Genomic DNA, 9,938 nt, shown 5'->3' with positions numbered 1-9,938 from the left:
AATTTTAAAGGGTTTAGTCTGTATGGATGTTGTTTGATTGCGATTTCTTGGCATGAGTGGATTTGATCGCACATTTGTGAAAAATGTTTGTAGCGTGGTTGCTCCACTGATGGACTTGCTGAAGAAATGTCGTACATTTCAGTGGACAGCGGACTTTCAACAGGCATTTGACTGCCTGAAAGCTGTGATGCTTCTATGTTGGAGAATTACAAAGGACTCTGATCAGATTGAACTAAAGTATTTGACTTTAAAGAGAAATGCCGAGGCATAGAGAAATGGACGGATCGTGCAGAGACCTTCTTGTTCAAAGAGACTGTCAATCGAGACGGATTTCAGTTGGAGGAAGAAGAAAGAAATGGACTAAATTATTATACCTGTTTGTGTGTGTTTTTTTTAAACAAAAAAGTATATTTACTGTGTGCATTTCTTAAAGGATAGTGAAAAGGTGAAAAATGAAACCATCTTGAAGTTGATAGTTTATTTTTTTTTCTTGGGGGGAGGTGTCATGTGAGAGTACCTTTAATAAATGGGTGTTTATAAATGGGTATGTATATAAATATCTGTAGTGAGAGTACTTTTAAGAAATGGGTGTTTACTACTGCAGTGATGTCAGAGAGTGGGTGGAGTTGGGCTGTCTGTCAGCTTTTTTCTTTCATTTTAGGCTGTTTGCTGCAGGGTGTGTTTTAGTTTCGTTTTCAGAGCTGGATAGCTGCAGTCACAGCCAGAAGGTGCATGAGTCTCTCTCTCTGTAATTTAAAGACTGTAAATCGATCCTTTGGTGATTTAAAACTGCTCTCAGTAGTGACTTTAACCTGATGTACTTCTGATAAAGGGTTTTTAAAAGTCTTATGGATGTTAAAAGGATAGGTTAAGGATTATTTAGTGTTGTATTCTTTGGGAGTTGTATTTGAATTAATAGTTGCTAAGATGTTCCCTGTATGTTTTAAAAAGGTTGACTTGAGTTCGTAGAATAAACATTGTTTAGCTTTAAAAATACTTTTCCATTTCTGCTGTACCACACCTGTAGAGTGGGCCGTGTGCTCCCCATACCACAATCTAGTAAAAGTTGTGGGTCAGGTGAACTCCATGATACACTTTGGAGTTCTCTAAACCCTGGCCCACAACATGGTGGCGTGCCGCACTGTCAGAGGGTCAGTACTGAGGGAGTGCCGCACTGTCAGAGGGTCAGTACTGAGGGAGTGCCGCACTGTCAGAGGGTCAGTACTGAGGGAGTGCCGCACTGTCAGAGGGTCAGTACTGAGGGAGTGCCGCACTGTCAGAGGGTCAGTACTGAGGGAGTGCCGCACTGTCAGAGGGTCAGTACTGAGGGAATGCCGCACTGTCAGAGGGTCAGTACTGAGGGAGCGCCGCACTGTCAGAGTCAGTACTGAGGGAGTGCCGCACTGTCAGAGAGTCAGTACTGAGGGAGTGCCGCACTGTCAGAGGGTCAGTACTGAGGGAGTGCCGCACTGTCAGAGGGTCAGTACTGAGGGAGTGCTGCACTGTCAGAGGGTCAGTACTGAGGGAGTGTCGCACTGTCAGCGGGTCAGTACTGAGGGAGTGCCGCACTGTCAGCGGGTCAGTACTGAGGGAGTGCCGCACTGTCAGAGGGTCAGTACTGAGGGAATGCCGCACTGTCGGAGGGTCAGTACTGAGGGAGTGCCACTCTGTCAGAGGGTCAGTACTGAGGGAGCGCTGCACTGTCAGAGGGTCAGTGCTGAGGGAGTGCCGCACTGTCAGAGGGTCAGTACTGAGGGAGTGCCCCACTGTCAGAGGGTCAGTACTGAGGGAGTGCCGCACTGTCAGAGGGTCAGTACTGAGGGAGTGCCGCACTGTCAGAGGGTCAGTACTGAGGGAGTGCCGCACTGTCAGAGAGTCAGTACTGAGGGAGTGCTGCACTGTCAGAGGGTCAGTACTGAGGGAGTGCCGCACTGTCAGAGGGTCAGTACTGAGGGAGTGCCGCACTGTCAGAGGGTCAGTACTGAGGGAGTGCTGCACTGTCAGAGGGTCAGTACTGAGGGAGTGCCACACTGTCAGAGGGTCAGTACTGAGGGAGTGCCGCACTGTCGGAGGGTCAGTACTGAGGGAGTGCCGCACTGTCAGAGGGTCAGTACTGAGGGAGTGCTGCACTGTGAGAGGGTCAGTACTGAGGGAGTGCCGCACTGTCAGAGGGTCAGTACTGAGGGAGTGCCGCACTGTCAGAGGGTCAGTACTGAGGGAGCCGCACTGTCAGAGGGTCAGTACTGAGGGAGTGCCGCACTGTCAGAGGGTCAGTACTGAGGGAGCGCTGCACTGTCAGAGGGTCAGTACTGAGGGAGTGCCGCACTGTCAGAGGGTCAGTACTGAGGGAGTGCCGCACTGTCAGAGGGTCAGTGCTGAGGGAGTGCCGCACTGTCAGAGGGTCAGTACTGAGGGAGTGCCGCACTGTCAGAGGGTCAGTACTGAGGGAGTGCCGCACTGTCAGAGGGTCAGTACTGAGGGAGTGCCGCACTGTCAGAGGGTCAGTACTGAGGGAGTGCCGCACTGTCAGAGGGTCAGTACTGAGGGAGTGCCGCACTGTCAGAGGGTCAGTACTGAGGGAGTGCTGCACTGTCAGAGGGTCAGTACTGAGGGAGTGCTGCACTGTCAGAGGGTCAGTACTGAGGGAGTGCCGCACTGTCAGAGGGTCAGTACTGAGGGAGTGCCGCACTGTCAGAGGGTCAGTACTGAGGGAGTGCCGCACTGTCAGAGGGTCAGTACTGAGGGAATGCCGCACTGTCAGAGGGTCAGTAATGAGGGAGTGCCGCACTGTCAGAGGGTCAGTACTGAGGGAGTGCCGCACTGTCAGAGGGTCAGTACTGAGGGAGTGCTGCACTGTCAGAGGGTCAGTACTGAGGGAGTGCCGCACTGTCAGAGGGTCAGTACTGAGGGAGTGCCGCACTGTCAGAGGGTCAGTACTGAGGGAGTGCCGCACTGTCAGAGGGTCAGTACTGAGGGAGTGCTGCACTGGCAGAGGGTCAGTACTGAGGGAGTGCTGCACTGTCAGAGGGTCAGTACTGAGGGAGTGCCGCACTGTCAGAGGGTCAGTACTGAGGGAGTGCCGCACTGTCAGAGGGTTGAGTTGTTAAATTGAGGCCTCTGTCGACAGTGTGAGGTTAATGTTAACGATCACATGACCACTATCTGAAGCAGATTTCTAGCGTACCGTCTCTTGTGCTGAGCATCTGAGCCTCGACCGATGCCGATTTGCGGGATCCTACTGTGCACATTCCCCGGTTGCCTGAACCCTGTCTCAGTAGCCGGTTTTTTGCCGCTGTTTGTGAAGTCACCGAGTTTTACAGCACAGAGAGAGGCCATTCGGCCCACCATGTCTGTTCCGGCCATCAGGCCTCTATCCTCATCCCATTTCCCAGCACTTGGGCCGTAGCCTTGTTTGCTGGAGTTTCAATCGCTCATCTAAATGCTTCTTAAATGTTGTTCCCGCCTCTCCCACCCTTTCCGGCAGCGAGTTCCAGATTCCCAGCATCCTCTGGGGGAAAATGTGTTTCCCCAAATCCCCTCGAACTCTCCTGCCCCTGACCTTAAATCTCTGCCCCCTGGTTAGTGACCCCTCTACTAAGGGGGAAAGCTCCTCCCTATCCACCCTATCAATGTCCCTCATCATTCACCTCGATTAGGGTCCCCCCTCAGAGAGAGAGGGGGGAGATAGAGGCACGGAGATAGAGAGAGACAGAGGCAGAGAGGGGGAGTAGAGAGAGACAGATAGAGACAGATAGAGAGAGAGAGAGAGAGGGACAGAGAGAGAGATGGGGAGATTGAGGCACGGAGATAGAGAGAGACAGAGGCAGAGAGGGGGAGTAGAGAGAGACAGATAGAGACAGATAGAGAGAGAGAGAGAGAGGGACAGAGAGAGAGATGGGGAGATTGAGGCACGGAGATAGAGAGAGACAGAGGCAGAGAGGGGGAGTAGAGAGAGACAGATACAGATAGAGAGAGAGAGAGATAGGGACACAGAGAGAGATGGGGAGATAGAGGCAGGGAGATAGAGACAGAGAGGAGGAGATAGAGAGAGAGATGCGGAAATAGAGAGAGACATATAACGACAGAGAGACAGAGTTAGAGAGAGAGAGAGGGGGAGATAGAGAGAGAAACAGAGGGGGAGATAGAGAGAGACAGAGTTAGAGAGAGAGAGGGGGGGAGATGGAGACAGAGAGAGTAACAGTGGGGGAAATAGAGAGACAGATAGAGAGAGAGAATGAGACAGACAGACAGAGAGAGAGACAGAGACAGAAAGTGACAGAGAGAGAGAGATAGAGACAGAAAGAGATTCAGAGAGAGACAGAGAGAGAGAGAGAGAGAGACAGAGAGATTGAGATAGAGATAGAAAGATAGAGATAGAAAGAGAGAGAGACCGAGATAGAAACAGAAAGAGAGAGAGAGACAGAGAGAGAGAGACCGAGATAGAGAGAGAAAGTGAGAGAGAGACAGAGAGAGACAGAGATAGAGACAGAAAGTGAAAGAGAGAGACAGAGAGAGAGAGCGAGAGACAGAGAGAGATAGAGACAGAGAGAGAGAGAGAGACAGAGAGAGAGACAGAGAGAGAGAGAGAGACCGAGATAGAGAGAGAAAGAGAGAGAGAGACAGAGAGAGAGAGAGACAGAGAGAGAGAGACAGAGAGATTCACAGCGGCTAAATGGAAGGCAGTAACCCTGCAATGACCTACATTTAGATAGCGCCATGAACACACTACCCTGTCCCCAAGATGCTTGTTTGGAGCGACTGTCAGATAACCCTGACTGGGAGAAACACGAGGACAGCATTCGGGACAGGCAGCAGGAAGCTTGATCAAAGGTCGATTTTAAAAAACAGCTTAAAAGGAGGAGGGGGAGAGAGAGGGAGAGAGAGAGAGAGTCAGAGAGAGACAGAGAGAGAAAGGTGGAGAGAGAGAGACACAGAGAGAGAGAGACAGAGAGAGACAGAGAGAGAGAGGTGGAGAGAGAGAGAGACAGAGAGAGAGAGACAGAGAGAGAGGTGGAGAGAGAGAGAGAGACAGAGAGAGAGAGGTGGAGAGAGAGAGACAGAGAGAGAGAGAGACAGAGAGAGAGAGAGGTGGAGAGAGAGAGAGAGAGAGAGACAGAGAGAGAGAGGTGGAGAGAGAGAGAGTGAGAGAGAGGTGGAGAGAGAGAGTCAGAGAGAGACAGACAGAGAGAGGTGGAGAGAGAGAGAGACAGAGAGAGAGAGACAGAGAGAGAGGTGGAGAGAGAGAGAGTCAGAGAGAGAGAGAGGTGGAGAGAGAGAGTCAGAGATTGAGAGACAGAGAGAGAGAGGTGGAAAGAGAGAGAGACAGAGAGAGAGAGACAGAGAGAGAGAGACAGAGAGGTGGAGAGAGAGAGTCAGAGAGAGACAGAGAGAGAGAGACAGAGAGAGAGAGAGGTGGAAAGAGAGAGAGACAGAGAGAGAGAGAGACAGAGAGAGAGGTGGAGAGAGAGAGAGAGAGAGACAGAGAGAGAGAGGTGGAGAGAGAGAGAGACAGAGAGAGAGAGACAGAGAGAGAGGTGGAGAGGGTTTAGGCAGGAAGTTACAAAGCTCAGCGCCCCCATAGAACCTACGGTGCAGAAGGAGGCCATTCGGCCCATCACGATGTTCAAGAGGCCAGAATCGGAGGTGTGCGGCAAACGTGGAGGATTGAGGGAGAGGAGGAGGTGACAGAGTGAGGGAAATGGCAAGGGCCGAGCAAAGCATCGGAAAGCAAGCACAAGAAGGTTAAAATTTGCAACGTCACTCGAAGCCAAGATTCCTCCCCACCAGTGTCCTGGGGCCAGTATTGATCCTCAACTTAAAATCACTTCAAAATAGGCAGGTTATATGGTTATTATCACATTGCTGTTTGTGGGGGCTTGCTGCGCACAAATTGGCTCCCCTGCTCTTACAGAATGTACTTCAACTAACCCTAAACTCTCCCTCGCACGTCCGGAGGGGGCGAAAGGCATTACATAAATGCCAACTATTTCTTTCTTGGCATGCAATCATCCCCCCTCCCCACTCCCCCCCCCCAGTTCGGCCGAGATAGGAAACTCGCTGACAGTGAGGGCGGCCTGTACTTGCGTCCGCCCACAGTGCTGGTCAGCGCTCACCCGCATTGTCCTTACCAGCGAGCGGGAGCGTGCCAGGGTCAGGGTGGGTGGGCGGGGGTGTTGGTGGGAGCAGTTCCCAAGCAGAAATCCCGTTGCAACACCCGCCCGTTCAACCGTGAAACCGTTCAGTTTGAAACCGTACCCATAACGGACACAGTTACCCCAGCCCAAGGGGACACAGTTCCAGCCGAGCGTACTCACGGGGTTTGGCAACACGGGCCGTCTTGCAGGCAGAATCCCAGCGTTTCCCCACCCTGCCCCTCCCCGATTCTCAGTGTCCCGTTCCTGTACAGGGACGAGGGGGGGAGGGGGGGGGCACGCCGTCCAGTCTTAAACACCTGTTAGGTTTCTCCGTTGGGGACGGGAGTGCGGCCTGTTGCGTTCGCTGCTGGACCAGGTAAAGCTGTGTCAGCTTCTGATGTAGCTAGTTACCCCAGCCCCGGTTAATAAGTCACTCACTCATGTCACCAGGCAACCGCTGGCTGGAGTCTGAGCTCCCAGCCAGTAACGCTGTCCCCTCTTTCATCCTTCCGCCCCCCTCTCCCCATCGCTCCAATCTCCCTTTACCCTCTACACGTCACCCTCCAGAACCAGGAGCTGGAGGAGGCTCTGGCGACCCTCAGGCCTGCTCCATCGTTCAATGAGATCCTGGTCGACGTGTGTGGTTAGTCCACATTTGCCCCCTTGTCCCCCAATATCCCTCATATTTATCAATCTCTGGTTTAAAATGAACAATCGATCCAACACGCATTGCGGACGAGAGTTCCAATCGTCCCCCCCCCCCCTTTCTGTCAAGGTTTTCCCAATTTCCTGAATGGTCCAGCTCTCATTTTTAAATATGACCCCCCTTCCCCCTTTCCCATTCCGACCTCCACTCACCTCCTCCCTTCCAGCCCACCCCACCCCCCCGTACTCCCCCTCCCCAACACCCTGCCCATTCCCGCTCCCTCCCCCCCCAGAATAACCCCCCTCCCCAAACCTCACCCCAACTAACCCTCCCCGCTCCCCATTGCCGCTCCCCCCCCTCCCCCCGCAACTACCACCTCCACCCCACAACTCATCACATTGCTGTCTGTGGGAGCTTGCTGTGCCTAAATCGACCTCAGGATTCCTTGAGGCCTTCAGCACCTCATTTGGATCGTGTTCACGTTGAACACGTGCTGCAGTGGAAGTCAGGCTTTAGGTGGGTAACTAATCATTGCGAGAACGTACAACCCAGATCCGTCTGGGAGGAACAGGGCGCGTCTGTGAATTTATTTCACTTCAGACACACTCTTCCTCAACTAGCAATTATGGCAATTTAGCGGATCTCTCCTGGTCAGGCCTCGGCCTTGTCCCCAGGCCTAGTTTTTGATTCCGGCAGGATCCTCTCGGAAAACCCGTCGGAAAACCCCACTCCCGCCCTCCCTGTGACCACCTCACTCGTGCGCTGGGAGTGTGGCCGCCGGACCTCGCGCGCAAATCCCTGGGGAACCGGGAACTTTTATGAGAATGTCCCACATTCCCGGGATCACGGGAGATCCCCGGCTTGGGGGCCTGTTACTATGAACCAATGCGGTAACGCGAACATTTTCGGAGAATCGTGCCCATTAAATCTCTTCTGACACAGGAACATTCTGCCCCCTGCAGGCATCCTGCAGAATTCCACTGAAGTTCTGGGATGTATCGGCTCCGAGGCGCTTTGCTCAAGTTTTGACCTATTTTCACCTTGTGCAGCTTGTTCAATGGGGGGGGGCGGGGGAGAATGAAACATTTCACTGTGCTTATTCCAGATTGGCTCAAAATCTCTCACCAATGAATAACTATCTCCTTTTGGATTGGAGTCACGATTGTTACACAACCAACTGCACACAGGAAGATCCCACAGACCAGAGCATCTGTTTGGTTGAGGGAGCTGGTGGGGAGGGGGGGGGTGTTAGCTATTCCCCACCTCCTCGCCTTTAATCTGCCCAACAACAGAACCTGGAAAATCAATGCCCGAGTCTTCCATTCTCCCACTGGAACTGAGGTCTTCCCACCACAGACCCTCATGATCCACACCGACTCACATCTCCCCCACTAGAGGTGGCTGCGCCTGTCGAGAAATGGCACTTAAAGGGACCCTCCCCCTCAAACATGATGCCTAAAGGGACCCTCTCAGCACTACTCAACCGACTCTCAAAACGAGACTTCTCGAAGTGTTCCAACTGATATTTAAAGGGACTCACTCAGAAATGCTTTCATTGAGACCTAAAGGGATTGGTTTCTGCCGGTGGGGAAGGGGAGAATAGGATTGTGATCATCAGCCCAGACATTGCTCCTTGTCATCTCCTCACTTAGTCTCCCCAAGAAACCCAGCTTGAGGGGTACCAGCCTGATCGAGCGATGTGGACACACATATAGAACATAGAACATAGAACAGTACAGCACAGAACAGGCCCTTCGGCCCTCAATGTTGTGCCGAGCCATGATCACCCTACTCAAACCCACGTATCCACCCTATACCCGTAACCCAACAACCCCCCCCTTAACCTTACATTTATTAGGACACTACGGGCAATTTAGCATGGCCAATCCACCTAACCCGCACATCTTTGGACTGTGGGAGGAAACCGGAGCACCCGGAGGAAACCCACGCACACAGGGGGAGGACGTGCAGACTCCACACTGACAGTGACCCAGCCGGGAATCGAACCTGGGACCCTGGAGCTGTGAAGCATTTATGCTAACCACCATGCTACCCTGCTGCCCCTGCATGTGTATACACACACACACATACACACAGACACTCACACACATACACACTCACACAGACAGACACACTAACATACACGGGCAGCACGGTAGCATTGTGGACAGCACAATCACTTCACAGCTCCAGGGTCCCAGGTTCGATTCCCGGCTTGGGTCACTGTCTGTGCGGAGTCTGCACGTCCTCCCCGTGTCTGCGTGGGTTTCCTCCGGGTGCTCCGGTTTCCTCCCACAGTCCAAAGATGTGCAGGTTAGGGTGGATTGCCCGTGATAAATTGCCCTTCGTGTCCAAAATTGCCCTTAGTGTTGGGTGGGGTGACTGGGTTATGGGGATAGGGTGGAAGTGTTGACCTTGGGTAGGGTGCTCTTTCCAGGAGCCGGTGCAGACTCGATGGGCCGAATGGCCTCCTTCTGCACTGTAAATTCTATGAAATACACACATACACACACACAGACACATACACACATACATACAAACATAGTCACATACACATGCACACACACACACAAACATATATACAGACACGGACACATACGCGCACACATTTTCCACACCCACCCACAGAAAAACACACACTGACACAGACACATACATATACATACACATATACACACAGACACGCATACATACACAGGCACACACACATGTACACAGACACACACACGTATACACACACACAGACACAAACGCATAAACACACAGGCATACACATATATACACATCCAGGCACACACACAAACAGACACACACACATAGGCAGACTCACACGCACATAGACATAGGCACATACATACACACAGGCACGCACGCACACACACTGGTTCACGCACAAACACACACAGACACATACACACAGGCACATACACACAGGCAGATACACACAGGCATACACACACACAGGCACACATGCAGGCACACACACACATGTGCACAGGTGCACGTGTCCACACACACAGGCACGCACATACACACAGGCGCACGCATACAGACACACAGGCTCGCACACACATACCCACAGGCACGCACATACGCATACATACCACATACACACAGCTGCACACACAAGCGCACATACACAGATGCACACACACACA

This window comes from Scyliorhinus canicula, chromosome 29 (genome assembly GCF_902713615.1).
Source record: "Scyliorhinus canicula chromosome 29, sScyCan1.1, whole genome shotgun sequence".
Lineage (NCBI taxonomy): Eukaryota > Metazoa > Chordata > Chondrichthyes > Carcharhiniformes > Scyliorhinidae > Scyliorhinus > Scyliorhinus canicula.
This window is presented reverse-complemented; position numbering follows the sequence as displayed.